The sequence below is a fragment of the Amia ocellicauda genome, unplaced genomic scaffold (genome assembly GCF_036373705.1).
Source record: "Amia ocellicauda isolate fAmiCal2 unplaced genomic scaffold, fAmiCal2.hap1 HAP1_SCAFFOLD_61, whole genome shotgun sequence".
Classification (NCBI taxonomy): domain Eukaryota; kingdom Metazoa; phylum Chordata; class Actinopteri; order Amiiformes; family Amiidae; genus Amia; species Amia ocellicauda.
The window spans coordinates 526,712-542,023 of record NW_027102991.1 but is presented as its reverse complement, the minus strand read 5'-3'; the positions used below and the strand labels follow the sequence as shown (position 1 = coordinate 542,023).

The 15,312-nt window shown below is 43.2% G+C and overlaps 2 non-coding genes and 13 pseudogenes across 2 annotated transcripts; all 15 read left to right on the top strand.

The window, feature by feature from the left end:
* Window positions 1–2,148: 2,148 nt before the first annotated feature.
* Window positions 2,149–2,267, top strand: LOC136739556 (uncharacterized; annotated as a pseudogene).
* A 215-nt stretch (window positions 2,268–2,482) lies between these two features.
* Window positions 2,483–2,601, top strand: LOC136739493 (uncharacterized; annotated as a pseudogene).
* A 215-nt stretch (window positions 2,602–2,816) lies between these two features.
* Window positions 2,817–2,935, top strand: LOC136739475 (5S ribosomal RNA). The gene has a single exon (XR_010812901.1). It is a non-coding gene; the product is annotated as a 5S ribosomal RNA (ribosomal RNA).
* Window positions 2,936–3,144: 209 nt separating this feature from the next.
* LOC136739494 (uncharacterized) lies at window positions 3,145–3,263 on the top strand (annotated as a pseudogene).
* A 215-nt stretch (window positions 3,264–3,478) lies between these two features.
* Window positions 3,479–3,587, top strand: LOC136739537 (uncharacterized; annotated as a pseudogene).
* Window positions 3,588–3,800: 213 nt separating this feature from the next.
* On the top strand, window positions 3,801–3,919 carry LOC136739541 (uncharacterized; annotated as a pseudogene).
* A 549-nt stretch (window positions 3,920–4,468) lies between these two features.
* Window positions 4,469–4,587, top strand: LOC136739581 (uncharacterized; annotated as a pseudogene).
* Window positions 4,588–4,801: 214 nt separating this feature from the next.
* Window positions 4,802–4,920, top strand: LOC136739559 (uncharacterized; annotated as a pseudogene).
* A 542-nt stretch (window positions 4,921–5,462) lies between these two features.
* On the top strand, window positions 5,463–5,581 carry LOC136739550 (uncharacterized; annotated as a pseudogene).
* A 214-nt stretch (window positions 5,582–5,795) lies between these two features.
* LOC136739579 (uncharacterized) lies at window positions 5,796–5,914 on the top strand (annotated as a pseudogene).
* A 214-nt stretch (window positions 5,915–6,128) lies between these two features.
* On the top strand, window positions 6,129–6,247 carry LOC136739557 (uncharacterized; annotated as a pseudogene).
* A 541-nt stretch (window positions 6,248–6,788) lies between these two features.
* On the top strand, window positions 6,789–6,907 carry LOC136739571 (uncharacterized; annotated as a pseudogene).
* A 216-nt stretch (window positions 6,908–7,123) lies between these two features.
* Window positions 7,124–7,242, top strand: LOC136739425 (uncharacterized; annotated as a pseudogene).
* A 217-nt stretch (window positions 7,243–7,459) lies between these two features.
* On the top strand, window positions 7,460–7,578 carry LOC136739483 (uncharacterized; annotated as a pseudogene).
* Window positions 7,579–14,070: 6,492 nt separating this feature from the next.
* LOC136739599 (U5 spliceosomal RNA) lies at window positions 14,071–14,185 on the top strand. Its single transcript, XR_010812923.1, has one exon. It is a non-coding gene; the product is annotated as a U5 spliceosomal RNA (small nuclear RNA).
* The last annotated feature ends 1,127 nt before the right edge of the window (window positions 14,186–15,312 follow it).

Below are 15,312 nucleotides of genomic sequence, written 5' to 3'. Positions count from 1 at the left end.
TATACATTAAAAGTGAGCATCACACTGTCTGTGTCTTTCTCTACCAGCACTGAGATCTGCCTGCCTCTGCTAATGCCCCTCTTGTTGTTATTGGGGTATGTCTGGCACAGGGTTTTGTGAAAGGCGGTGTAGAACAGTAGATTGTTCTTGACCCTGTTTTCTCCTTTACCGGTGTAGTCTAGGATGAGGGTCTCAGGAGATGCTCTCATCACAGCTTGTTTGTAGTCCTTCTTAGCCTGTGCAGAGCGAATGTCTTCAGGGTATCGGATTTCAAAAGGCAGCTCTGCAGTCAGACTGCTGTTCGATAGATTTCTATCAGTCTCAGTGGCAGTTGGGCTCTCTCCTACTGTCACTCTATTCAAATCGGAGCTCTGCATTTTCATTGGCTGAGTCAACTACTGAGAATGCTTATTTATTTTATTAATACATATTTTTTTGTTTAATTATTTGTCTCTTACCTCCAATTCTTGTCTTCAGCTTTTCGTTTCTGACTTTTCTTCCTGAACTGTCTCTCTGCTTTCTTCTTTTTGTGTTTCTCTTAAAATTATTATTTTTTGAATACTTTTTCTTCTGAATTTCTATTCCATGTCTTCTGTGTATGTTTATAGTGCTATATATTCATTTGTAAATCACAAATTAAATCCGCTTATGTATAAAAACAAATGTTTTTTAGGAGCTCATATTCCTCTCCCTCTCTCTCTCTCTTCTCTCTCTCTCTCTCTCTCTCTCTCTCTCTCTCTCTCTCTCTCTCTCTCTCAATTCATTTCATTTGTATTGTCAAAGCAATTGGACATACATACACATACATACATATACACTCACCTACAGGATTATTAGGAACACCTGTTCAATTTCTCATTAATGCAATTATCTAATCAACCAATCACATGGCAGTTGCTTCAATGCATTTAGGGGTGTGGTCCTGGTCAAGACAATCTCCTGAACTCCAAACTGAATGTCTGAATGGGAATGAAAGGTGATTTAAGCAATTTTGAGCGTGGCATGGTTGTTGGTGCCAGACGGGCCGGTCTGAGTATTTCACAATCTGCTCAGTTACTGGGATTTTCACGCACAACCATTTCTAGGGTTTACAAAGAATGGTGTGAAAAGGGAAAAACATCCAGTATGCGGCAGTCCTGTGGGCGAAAATGCCTTGTTGATGCTAGAGGTCAGAGGAGAATGGGCCGACTGATTCAAGCTGATAGAAGAGCAACTTTGACTGAAATAACCACTCGTTACAAACGAGGTATGCAGCAAAGCATTTGTGAAGCCACAACACGTACAACCTTGAGGCGGATGGGCTACAACAGCAGAAGACCCCACCGGGTACCACTCATCTCCACTACAAATAGGAAAAAGAGGTGAGACATTCAGATGGTAGAGTCTGAATTTGGCGTAAACAGAATGAGAACATGGATCCATCATGTCTTGTTACCACTGTGCAGGCTGGTGGTGGTGGTGTAATGGTGTGGGGGATGTCTTCTTGGCACACTTTAGGCCCCTTAGTGCCAATTGGGCATCGTTTAAATGCTACGGCCTACCTGAGCATTGTTTCTGACCATGTCCATCCCTATTTGACCACCATGTACCCATCCTCTGATGGCTACTTCCAGCAGGATAATGCACCATGTCACAAAGGTCGAATCATTTCAAATTGGTTTCTTGAACATGACAATGAGTTCACTGTACTAAACTGGCCCCCACAGTCACCAGATCTCAACCCAATAGAGCATCTTTGGGATGTGGTGGAACGGGAGCTTCGTGCCCTGGATGTGCATCCCACAAATCTCCATCAACTGCAAGATGCTATCCTATCAATATGGGCCAACATTTCTAAAGAATGCTTTCAGCACCTTGTTGAAGCAATGCCACATAGAATTAAAGCAGTTCTGAAGGCGAAAGGGGGTCAAACACAGTATTAGTATGGTGTTCCTAATAATCCTTTAGGTGAGTTCATCGTAGCTCTTAATACTCTCTTTCTGTCTGGAGGAGATATAATTGAAGTATTGTACACGTACCCGGCTACTTTCAACACCCATTGCTGCACTGATATTTTTCCCTCCATTTTTCTTTATCCATTTTTTTTTTGCTGGAAGTTCCGTCAATACCCGTCAGCCTTTAAGAGACATCATGCAGCCAGGCCTCTTGGCTTGCGGCCACACCGTCCTGAACGCGCCCAATCTCATCAGATCTCGGAAGCTAAACGGGGCAAGGGCTCGTCAGTACTTGGATGGGTGACCTCCTGGAGATATCAGGTGCTGCAAGTTATTTCGTCTCCTGGGTAACTTTATCGTAGCTCTAAATACTCTCTTTCTGTCTGGAGGAGATATAATTGAAGAATTGTACACATACCCGGCTACTTTCAACACCCTTTGCTGCACTGATATTTTTCCCTCCATTTTTCTTTTTTCTTTTTTATTTAGCTGGAAGTTCCGTCAATACCCTCCAGCCTTTAAGAGACATCATGCAGCCAGGCATCTCGGCTTGCGGCCACACCATCCTGAACGCGCCCGATCTCGTCAGATCTCGGAAGCTAAACGGGGCAGGACCTGGACAGTACATGAAAGTGAGACCTCCTGGAAATACCTGGTGCTGCAAGCTTTTACGTCTCCTGGGTAACTTTATCGTAGCTCTTAATACTCTCTATCTGTCTGGAGGAGATATAATTGAAGTATTGTACACGTACCCAGCTACTGTCAACACCATTTGCTGCACTGATATTTTTCCATCCATTTTTCTTTTTTTTTTTTTTTTTTGCTGGAAGTTCCGTCAATACCCGCCAACCTTTAAGAGACATCATGCAGCCAGGCCTCTCGGCTTGCGGCCACACCGTCCTGAATGCGCCCGATCTCGTCAGATCTCGGAAGCTAAACGGGGCAGGGCCTGGTCAGTACTTGGATGGGAGACCTCCTAGAAATACCAGGTGCTGCAAGCTTTTTACGTCTCCTGGGTAACTTCATCGTAGCTCTTAATACTCTCTTTCTGTCTCCAGGAGATATAATTGAAGAATTGTACACGTACCCGGCTACTTTCAACACCCTTTGCTGCACTGGTATATTTCCCTCTATTTTTCTTTTTTTTTTTGCTGGCAGTTCCGTCAATACCCGCCAGCCTTTAAGAGACATCATGCAGCCAGGCATCTCGGCTTGTGGCCACACCATCCTGAACGCGCCCGATCTCGTCAGATCTCGGAAGCTAAACGGGGCAGGAACTGGTCAGTACTTGAATGTGAGACCTCCTGGAAATACCTGGTGCTGCAAGCTTTTACGTCTCCTGGGTAACTTTATCGTAGCTCTTAATACTCTCTCTCTGTCTGGAGGATATATAATTGGAGAATTGTACACGTACCCGGCTACTTTCAACACCCTTTGCTGCACTGACATTTTTCCCTCCATTTTTCTTTTGTCTTTTGTATTTTGCTGGAAGTTCCATCAATACCCTCCAGCCTTTAAGAGACATCATGCAGCCAGGTCTTTTGGCTTGCGGCCACACCGTCCTGAACGCGCCCGATCTCGGAAGCTAAACGGGGCAGGGCCTTGTCAGTACTTGGATGGGAGACCTCCTGGAAATACCTGGTGCTGCAAGCTTTTTACGTCTCCTGGGTAACTTTATCGTAGCTCTTAATACTCTCTCTCTGTCTGGAGGATATATAATTGGAGAATTGTACACGTACCCGGCTACTTTCAACATCCTTTGCTGCACTGATATTTTTCCCTCCGTTTTTCTTTTTTTTTTTTTTTGCTGGAAGTTCCGTCAATACCCGCCAACCATTAAGAGACATCATGCAGCCAGGCTTCTCGGCTTGTGTCCACACCGTCCTGAAAGCGCTCGATCTCGTCAGATCGCGTAAGCTGAACGGGGCAGGTCCTGGTCAGTACTTGGATGGGTGACCTCCTGGAAATACCAGGTGCTGCAAGCTTTATACGTCTCCTGGGTAAGTTTATCATAGCTCTTCATTCTCTTTTTCTGTCTGGAGGAGATATAATTGAAGAATTGTACACGTACCCAGCTACTTTCAACACCCTTTGCTGCAGTGGTATTTTTCCCTCCATTTTTCTTTTTTCTTTTTTCTTTTGCTGGAAGTTCCGTCAATACCCTCCAGCCTTTAAGAGACATCATGCAGCCAGGCCTCTTGGCATGCGGACACATTGTCCTGAACGCGCCCGAACTCATCAGATCTCGGAAGCTAAACGGGGCAGGACCTGGTCAGTACTTGAATGTGAGACCTCCTAGAAATACCTAGTGCTGCAAGCTTTTACGTCTCCTGGGTAACTTCATCGTAGCTCTTAATAGTCTCTTTCTGTCTGGAGGAGATATAATTGAAGTATTGTACACGTACCCGGCTACTTTTAACACCCTTTGCTGCACTGATATTTTTCCCTCCATTTATCTTTTTTCTTTTTTTTTTGCTGGAAGTTCTGTCAATACCCTCCAGCCATTTAGAGACATCATGCAGCCAGGCCTCTTGGCTTGCGGCCACACCGTCCAGAATGCGCCCCATCTCGTCAGACCTTGGAAACTAAACGGGCCAGGGCCTGGTTAGTACTTAGATGGGTGACCTCCTGGAAATACCAGGTGATAAAAGCTTTTTACGTATCCTGTGTAACTTTATCGTAGCTCTTAATACTCTCTTTCTGTCTGGAGGAGATATAATTGAAGTATTGTACACGTACCTGGCTACTTTCAACATCCCTTGCTGCACTGATATTTTTCCCTCCGTTTTTCTTTTTTTTTTTTTTTTGCTGGAAGTTCCGTCAATACCCGCCAACCATTAAGAGACATCATGCAGCCATGCTTCTCGGCTTGTGTCCACACCGTCCTGAACGCGCTCGATCTCGTCAGATCGCGTAAGCTGAACGGGGCAGGTCCTGGTCAGTACTTGGATGGGTGACCTCCTGGAAGTACCAGGTGCTGCAAGCTTTTTACGTCTCCTGGGTAACTTCATCGTAGCTCGTAATACTCTCTTTCTGTCTGGAGGTGTTATAATTGAGGAATTGTACACGTACCCGGCAACTTTCAACAGCCTTTGCTGCACTGATATTTTTCCCTCCATTTCTCTTTTTTTTGCTTGAAGTTCCGTCAATACCCGCCAGCCTTTAAGAGACATCATGCAGCCAGGCTTTTTGGCTTGCGGCCACACCGTCCTGAACGAGCCCGATCTTGTCATATCTTGGAAGCAAAACGTGGCAGGGCCTGGTCAGTATTTGGATTGGTGACCTCCTGGAAAAACTAGGTACTGCAAGCTTATTACGTCTCTTGGGTAACTTCATCGTAGCTGTTAATAATCTCTTTCTGTCTGGAGGAGATACAATTGAAGAAATGTACACGTACCCGGCAACTTTCTAACACCCTTTGCTGCACTGATATTTTTCCCTCCATTTTTCTTTTTTCTTTTTTCTTTTGCTGGAAGTTCCGTCAATACCCTCCAGCCTTTAAGAGACATCATGCAGCCAGGCCTCTTGGCATGCGGACACATTGTCCTGAACGTGCCCGAACTCATCAGATCTCGGAAGCTAAACGGGGCAGGACCTGGTCAGTACTTGAATGGGTGACCTCCTAGAAATACCTGGTGCTGCAAGCTTTTACGTCTCCTGGGTAACTTCATCGTAGCTCTTAATAGTCTCTTTCTGTCTGGAGGAGATATAATTGAAGTATTGTACACGTACCCGGCTACTTTTAACACCCTTTGCTGCACTGATATTTTTCCCTCCATTTATCTTTTTTCTTTTTTTTTTGCTGGAAGTTCTGTCAATACCCTCCAGCCATTTAGAGACATCATGCAGCCAGGCCTCTTGGCTTGCGGCCACACCGTCCAGAATGCGCCCCATCTCGTCAGACCTTGGAAACTAAACGGGCCAGGGCCTGGTTAGTACTTAGATGGGTGACCTCCTGGAAATACCAGGTGATAAAAGCTTTTTACGTATCCTGTGTAACTTTATCGTAGCTCTTAATACTCTCTTTCTGTCTGGAGGAGATATAATTGAAGTATTGTACACGTACCTGGCTACTTTCAACATCCCTTGCTGCACTGATATTTTTCCCTCCGTTTTTCTTTTTTTTTTTTTTTTGCTGGAAGTTCCGTCAATACCCGCCAACCATTAAGAGACATCATGCAGCCATGCTTCTCGGCTTGTGTCCACACCGTCCTGAACGCGCTCGATCTCGTCAGATCGCGTAAGCTGAACGGGGCAGGTCCTGGTCAGTACTTGGATGGGTGACCTCCTGGAAGTACCAGGTGCTGCAAGCTTTTTACGTCTCCTGGGTAACTTCATCGTAGCTCGTAATACTCTCTTTCTGTCTGGAGGTGTTATAATTGAGGAATTGTACACGTACCCGGCAACTTTCAACAGCCTTTGCTGCACTGATATTTTTCCCTCCATTTCTCTTTTTTTTGCTTGAAGTTCCGTCAATACCCGCCAGCCTTTAAGAGACATCATGCAGCCAGGCTTTTTGGCTTGCGGCCACACCGTCCTGAACGAGCCCGATCTTGTCATATCTTGGAAGCAAAACGTGGCAGGGCCTGGTCAGTATTTGGATTGGTGACCTCCTGGAAAAACTAGGTACTGCAAGCTTATTACGTCTCTTGGGTAACTTCATCGTAGCTGTTAATAATCTCTTTCTGTCTGGAGGAGATACAATTGAAGAAATGTACACGTACCCGGCAACTTTCTAACACCCTTTGCTGCACTGATATTTTTCCCTCCATTTTTCTTTTTTCTTTTTTTTTTGCTGGAAGTTCCGTCAATACCCTCCAGCCTTTATGAGACATCAGGCAGCCAGGCTTCTCGGTTTGAAGCCACACCGTCCTGAACGCGCCCGATCTCGTCATATCTCAGATTCTAAACGGGGCAGGGCCTGGTCAGTACTTGGATGGGTGACCTCCTGGAAATACCAGGTGCTGCGAGCTTTTTACGTCTCCTGGGTAACTTCATCGTAGCTCTTAATACTCTCTTTCAGTCTGGAGGAGATATAATTGAAGAATTGTACACGTACCCGGCTAATTTCAACACCCTTTGCTGCACTGATATTTTTCCCTCCATTTTTCTTTTTTCTTTTTTTTTTTGCTGGAAGTTCCGTCAATACCCTCCAGCCTTTAAGACACATCATGCAGCCTGGCGTCTCGGCTTGCGGCCACACCGTCCTGAACGCGCCCGATCTCGTCAGATCTCGGAAGCTAAACGGGGCAGGACCTGGTCAGTACTTGAATGTGAGACCTCCTGGAAATACCTGGTGCTGCAAGCTTTTACGTCTGCTGGGTAACTTTATCGTAGCTCTTAATACTCTCTATCTGTCTGGAGGAGATATAATTGAAGTATTGTACACGTACCCAGCTACTGTCAACACCCTTTGCTGCACTGATATTTTTCCATCCATTTTTCTTTTTTTTTTTTTTTTTTCTGCTGGAAGTTCCGTCAATACACTCCAGCCTTTTAGAGACATCATGCAGCCAGGCCTCTTGGCTTGCGGCCACACCGTTTTGAACGTGCCCGATCTCGTCAGACCTTGGAAACTAAACGGGCCAGGGCCTGGTTAGTACTTGGATGGGTGACCTCCAGGAAATACCAGGTGATGCAAGCTTTTTACGTCTCCTGGGTAACTTTATCGTAGCTCTTAATACTCTTTATCTGTCTGGAGGAGATATAATTGAAGTATTGTACACTTTGTCTTAGGGACAGTCTGGCTAGCAGTGACTGAGTGGTTGACAGACGACAAGCAACGGAATGTACGTGCTCTGTGATGTCATAGCAGTCAGCTGAGAGAGGCTCGTGATGTCATCGCTGAGCTGTCTGTCTGTCTGTCTGTCTCTCTCTCTCTCTTTCTCTCTCTCTCTCTCTCTCTCTCTCTTCCTCTCAATTCAATTCATTTGTATTGTCAAAGCAATTGGACACATACATTCATACATACATATATATATATATATATATATATATATACATACATACATACATCCATACATGCTAGAAAGTCATTACTATGTTATCTTAAAGGCTAACTAAGCAGAACATATATCATTATAGAACAGAGTTCATAGGTCAACACATGGTTTTAGGGAACAGGCACGTAGGTCATACCGTTTGACAATGTCTCCAAGGTTCTCATCGTAAATAACAAACAGAAATCAAACTATCTTCTGGGCTGACCTTCTAGCTTGACCGTATCTTTCTTAAGTATACAAGAGAGAAAAACAGGTGTAAGAAAATAATTTCTAATTTTCCTTCTACACATATATACATACATACATACATATGTAGCGTTATGTTGGGTGTATTTGGATAAGAGCATTTGGGCTCTGAGCTGAAGCACTGTTCTAAAGAAGACCTCTCCCCCCCCAAAGTTATCAGATTTCCTTAGCTCATCAGCTTGGAACTGGTTTGCATCAAAGTGACAGTTTTGGGGAGGATGGCACCGAGAAGAGGCCAAATAGTTTGGAATTCTGCTATGAGATGTCTGGAGAAAGGGGCCTGTAGGTGATAAAAACTCTTTGAAGTGGATGAGAGCCGAAATCCCGACATAGAGCTACGAACCCAGGCCAACCGGCATTTCCAAAAGATGGCATGGATTGACATCAGTCATAAATAAAGCCTCCCTCCAATAGGACACTGGGGGCTGAAACCGAAATCCAATCTCAAGAACTCAGGGACCAATCACCTACTGATCTGACAGACTATAAGGAACAGCGGACAGTCTTTCTCTCTCTCTCTCTCTCACCTGAACCAGAAACTCGCTGCCACAGCTCAACCTGTAGCTCTGTTGCCAGAACCGGAATCAGAAACCAACCAAGTCTTTGCCGGCAACAGAAGAGTTAAACTGGGAGAAGGAGATTGAGCGAATAATTATTTTAAAGGACTTTATTAAATAAATAACTTTACAGACCCACCTGATCAGTGGAGTTTTACAGCTGGACAATTGACTAAGTCGACTGAATACCAAAGTGTCAGTCACTTAAATAGCTATTTGAGTCTTAAGAAACTTGACCCTTGGAACAAACAGGGCCCTGCTTTCCTCAAAGACTTTGTCTTCAAGTAACTACGGTGGAACCCTGCTTACAAAGAAGATTTTGTGCACAACCTTGGAGCCTTCAAACCAATGGAAAATCTGTTTGGAAAAGACTCTACATTCGCGAAACCCCAACTTCCAGGTGCATCGACTGAGTGGAAGTTCTTGGACAAAGCCGAACCGGACTGCCTTTGTTCCAAACCACACGGACCTCGTGCCGTGTGCTGTTATCTGAGCCCGAAGCCAGAGAGGCCTCTCTGCGACGAAGTTCACATAAGTTTAACAGTTTGGAGTTTGTGATTCATGACATTTGAGAAATCAATTAGAAATGTTAATCTGTGATTCATAACTCTAGAATGTGTAATATCATTTAGTTTTCTTAAATATAAATGTGAGTTGCATTAAACTGTTTTGTTGATAATTTTAGAAATAAAATCTGTCAACGCCGAGAAATATCTTCTCATTCCTGTTTAACTGTTTAGTCTGAAATTGACACAAGTTAATAGACATTAGATTATTGGTGGCCCTGCCTATCCTCAATCATTGAATAATAATCAGTTAAGGGAAATTGTGGTAACAAATAGGATCTTTCTCGGCACCTAAACGTAAATGAGACTGATATATATATAACGAGAAGTTACCTGACATAAATACTAACCTGCGTAGTTATTTAATGTCTGACTAATAATACTAACGAGAGACTCACCTTCGTCTTACTAACCGGTATTGTAGTCAATGTGTTTATAACCTTTTTTGTTTAACGATTTGTTAAACGGAATGTACGGGCTCTGTGCTGTCATAGCAGTAAGCTGAGAGAGGCTCGTCATGTCATCGCTGAGCTGGCTGGCTGGCTGGCTGGCTCTCTGTGTGTGTGTGTGTGTGTGTGTGTGTGTGTCTCTCTGTCTGTCTGTCTGTCTGTCTCTCTCTCCCTCTCAATTCAATTCATTTGTATTGTCAAAGCAATTGGACATGCATACATACATACATACATATATGGAAAATAAACAATACGTGTACATCTCTTTCTGCATTAGTGGTGCCCTCACAGATGTGCAAGTTACATGACAGACAGACAGACAGACACACACACACTTTCACACACAGACAGACAGACACAGACACACAGACACACACACACACATACTTTGACAGACAGACAGACAGACACACGCATATTATGGGTCTTTGTTGGGTAGTGAAATGGGTAGCATCAGTCGCAGTGTGGGTAATGTCAGGGAGCCAATCATAGTCCCCGTTATTTGCATATCGTGGCGCAAAGCATTCTGGGAAAAGTAACTTAACACGTTTAGTCATGTATTTGTCCATAGTTTACACATGAGATGAAAGAGACAGTATGACGTATTGAGCACCTAGGATTCCTCATGTGTATGTGAGGGGCAGAGGAACCGGATCCCAAGTGTGCGTCCCAGGTGCTATAGGTTTCAAAGCATGCAGGGGAATAGGCACCCCACCCTGACACCTATAGAAGACTGGATAGGGAGATATAAATAGCAATGGGGAGACTCTTGTACTTGGTGTGGCTCTATCCATATAGTGGGGCCAGCAGGTGCAGCAATAGAAGCTCAGCCTGGGGAGACTGGATTTAGCATTTCCTCTCCATTTTGATAACTATCCATAATCATTTCTGCAAAATACTTCTATGATACCTATGTATGTTTTTTACTTGTACTATATTATACTATCAAGTATCAGTGTACACATACAATGTGACCTGTTACATTAATACAGAGGCCACGGAAGGCCAGATCACTAATAGCCACTGTCCCCTGATATTACACTTTTTTACAATCACTTTGGCACTCATTTCAGAACCTTGATGTCATTTTTCAAAACTCTTGACACTAAACTCACACCCGATGATCAAAATGCACATTTTTCAAAACTCTAACACTTTTTTACAATTGCTTGGATACAATACACATCAACCTCAGATCATTTGTTCATTGAACTAAAATGACACAACTTAACATCAAAGTATTACCATTTCAAAATGCAATTCACACATTACATCTGAGATCACTGTCTATTCATTTCATTACAAAGATCTAACTATCAATTGATACAGCTGCTCAAAATGATAAGTGACTGTTGCATTACTCTTAATGCATAATTTTATGGAAACTGACAAACAATATTCCATGTTTCGATCATGAAAGTTTCAGGATAATGAGATCCATTGACATCAATAAACGAGGAGCATGAACCAGTTGGACTACATTATCTATGGATGTAATATTTCATCATCATTCATCATCATGTAGCACTTTTCCACACCATGTGTGCAGTGTGGAAGGAAAGTTAGAAATTTTTTCTCTAATACCTGTTTTTCTCTCTTGTATACTTAAGAAAGATAAGGTCAAGCTAGAAGGTCAGGCCAGAAGGTAGTTTGATTTCTGTTTGTTATTTACGATGAGAATCTTGGAGACAATGTCAAACAGTATGATTGAAGTGCCTGCTCCCTAATCCATGTGTTGATCTATGAACTCTGTCCTATAATGATATAAATTCTGCTTAGCTAACTTTTAAGATAACATAGTAATGACTTTCTGATTATAACCAGCTCTTTGATTTTTGTGTATAAAAGCTCTGACTGTTAAAATGAAGGCAGAGCGACTTTGGGATCTACTTGAGTCACTGTTCCTCTCCACGCTGCGTGTATTAAAGGCATTGCAACTAACGCTCCAACCTGGTTGAAGATGATTGTTCTTCCACATCAGATTTGACATTACTGTATGTATGCAGGCCCTTGTAATTGCTTTTCCAATACTGCCAACTGGTTATTGATGATTGATTTCACATTGTGGTACGAGTATCGAGTGAAATGAGTGCTATCCACCCCAGCAACACAGTGATAACATGGAGCCGGCAAGTCATCCAGGTCACAATAGAGGTCAAGCAGTGGGAGGAGGAAGACGTGGTGGTCAAAGGAATGGAAGGGGACATGCACCCCTTCTGAGAGGTGGTCGTGGGCCTCGTCATAGAGGAGGGCTTAGGCCTCACCAGAGAGGCAGCCATGGGCCTCATTTGAGAGGTGTTGGGGGAACGTGGTAGAGGACAAGGCCACGGACCAGACAGCGGCAGCAACAGCAAATAGTGTCCAGTGAAATCCGAGAAATAGTTGTAGAGCATGTTGTAAATCATGGCATGACCATGACTGAGGCAGCTACAATGATTCAATCAAACCTCAGAATCAACTCAGGATCAACTGTGGCCTCAATCATCAGAAATTTCCGTACTGAGAAGCAGCAAGTCTTCAGCATGCACTAAACATTAGGCTACTCTCAATTGTCAAATGACTGTATACTGCATACCAATGTGTAGCACAGAGTATAGTGTGCCTTTTGAAAGAAATGCAGACAGAGTGAAGCAGCTGATGACTGAGTATGTTCAGGTATGTTCAGTTTCAAGATGCCTCTTGTGAAAAATGGTTGTGAGAACCTGAACCTGAACACAGGGCTGATGGAAATTTAGAAGTACAGTAATCAATCCTTTGTTTTGCTTTTTACACTAAGCCAGGTGAGGAACACTGCAGTTGACATTTTACTGTAGTTTTGTTCTTTTTTGTAGCTAATTATTGTTGCATGGATTCAAAGAAACCTATGGTGTGATTTGATTGTATTGCATCAATACATTTCAGATTTTGTTCAATGATTCCACTGTGTCTGTAGTATTCTCTCTACTAGTCCTTTTACAGTGATGTATTTATGTGTAGTACCATAATGAAACATGTATCACATATTTTGTACTACAATATTTAATGATTGTACGAACAACTACACAGTGAAACTATCGGTATCTTCTGTGTTACTATGTTACTATGGTATTTCATGATAAATTAGTTATTTGAACCAACAAGTCTGCAAGTGCAAGGTTTCTTTAAAGATATGAAAGGCTGTCCAATGTTCAAAACATTGTATTGTGCAGTGTTACAAGTGATGACCGTTTTGAGTTTTGTGTCTAGAGTTTTGAAAAATGACATCAAGGTTCTGAAATGAGTGACAAAGTGATTGTAAAAAACTGTATATTCATCCTATTTAATGTGCTCTTTTAAAATGTACTTTTCTTTTTTATGTTGCCATTTCTGTTCTACCAATGTTTCAGTTGTTAGCCAAAGATTGACAGAGTACATCTCATACACACAGGCCAGACAGCAAGGATTTCTTTTTGAAATTCAATTACAAATGCTGCATGAATTCATCAATACGATTAGAGCTCCTGAAAACTCACTTAACAGCATCTCATTAGCAGTGAAAAGAAACCAAGAAAGTTGGGACAGTCGACTATTTACCACTATGTAACATCACCTTTTCTTTTAATAACACTTATTAAGCACTTGGGCACTGAAGACACCACTTGGTTAAGTTTAGCAAGCGGGATTTTCCCCCATTCATCCATTATGCATTTCCTCAGCTGCGCAACTGCACAGGGCCTTCGTTGTCTTAATTTGCACTTCATAGTGCGCCACACATTCTCAATTCGGAGACAGGTCAGGACTGCAGGCAGGCCATGCTAGCACCCGCACTCTCTGCCTACGCAACCATGCGCTTGAAATCTGGGCAGAATGTGGTTTGGCGTTATCCTGCTGAAAAATGCAGGGACGTCCCTGGAAAAGATGATGTCTGGATGGCAGCATATGTTGCTCCAAAATGTGTACATCTCTTTCTGCAAAAATGGTGCCCTCACAGATGTGCGAGTTACATGACAGACAGACACTCATACACACTGTCACACCCACACACACACACACACTTTCACAGACAGACACATGCACACACACTCACTTTCACACAGAGACAGACACACAAACACAGAGACAGACACACACACTTACAGACACACACACACACACTCACTTTCACACAGAGACACACAAACACATACACTTTCACACAGACACACACACACATACATACATACATACATACATATATAAGGAAAAGAAACAATACATTTAAAAATCACAAAAAGATGTAATAAAGTACAGAAAATCTAAATGTAATAAAATGTGATCTTTAATACACACAAATATGTATGGCTGGTCGGATGCGTCTTGGACTCGGGTTCCTCTTCATTACGTATAATGCTTTTGCCTTTTGCTATAGCTTTCCGTGGAGGGGATCGTGGGTGAGTTTGTACCATTCTTGGGAGGCTCTGCCTTGTTGGGGCGGAGCTGTGATCCAGGTGAACAGCAGATCGGACATAGGTGGGCATGTGGGCGGAGGAGGAAGGCCGGTCAAGCAAATAAGCTTGCTAAGGTACGCAGCAGCAGCAAGCAGCCCCACCATCCAGTCAGCCAGCCAGTCTGGCTGGCAGTGACTGAGTGGTTGACAGACGGCAAGCAACGGAATGTACGTGCTCTGTGATGTCATAGGAGTCACCTGAGAGAGATGTTTGTGATGTCATCGCTGAGCTGGCTGGCTCTGTGTGTCTTGCTGGCTGTGTGTGTGTGTGTGAGAGAGAGAGAGACTTTTTGACTTTTATCAGACTTCATTGCCTGTTTGCAACACGCAATAATTCATACAAAAGAAAATAAATAAATAAATAAAAAATAGTGTTCCCCTTTGTTTGTCTCCCCCCAACAAGCATTAACTCCGCCACTGATCTGTACACTTTTAAAGAAAGCAACCCAATACACACAACAAAACAACCATCAAATACTAAACCCTATAAATGAATTACATAATAAAAACCAACTCCCCGTCATACAATTCACAAAGGGCATCATTAATACACCAGACCTGTTCAAAACTCTCCAAATCATTCATCAGCCTGTAATAGTTAAACTCTAGTCTGACTCTGCACTTGACCAGCATGGCAAACACTCTCACTGCATCCTCACTGCCCTCCCCACACACTCTGTTCTTCCTAGTCTTATAGACGGCCATTTTAGCCTGGCCCAGCAAGAAGTTTACCAGCTGGTCCACATGTTTGGTCTTTCTGGTGTATCGCGCCCCTAAAATAAAAACCTTTGTGTTAAAAATCAGGTTAAGATCAGTAAAAAGACGAGTTAAAAGACTAAAAATGGGTGACAACCGAGAGCAAGTGCTGAAACAGTGAAACACGGTCTCTCTCTGAGCACAGAATGGGCAGGCGTCGGACACAGCAGGGTTAAGAACAGTAATAAAAGAATTGACAGCAATAATGGTGTGTAACACCCTCCACTGCAGATTGCCAGCTCTCTTATTGAGGGGGGCTTGTACAGGCTTCTCCAGGCGGGCGCAGTGTCTTCCCCCAGCCCCAGCCTGTAAAGTAATTTTAGGAATCACAAAGAAACAGTTGAAAGTGCTAAATAAG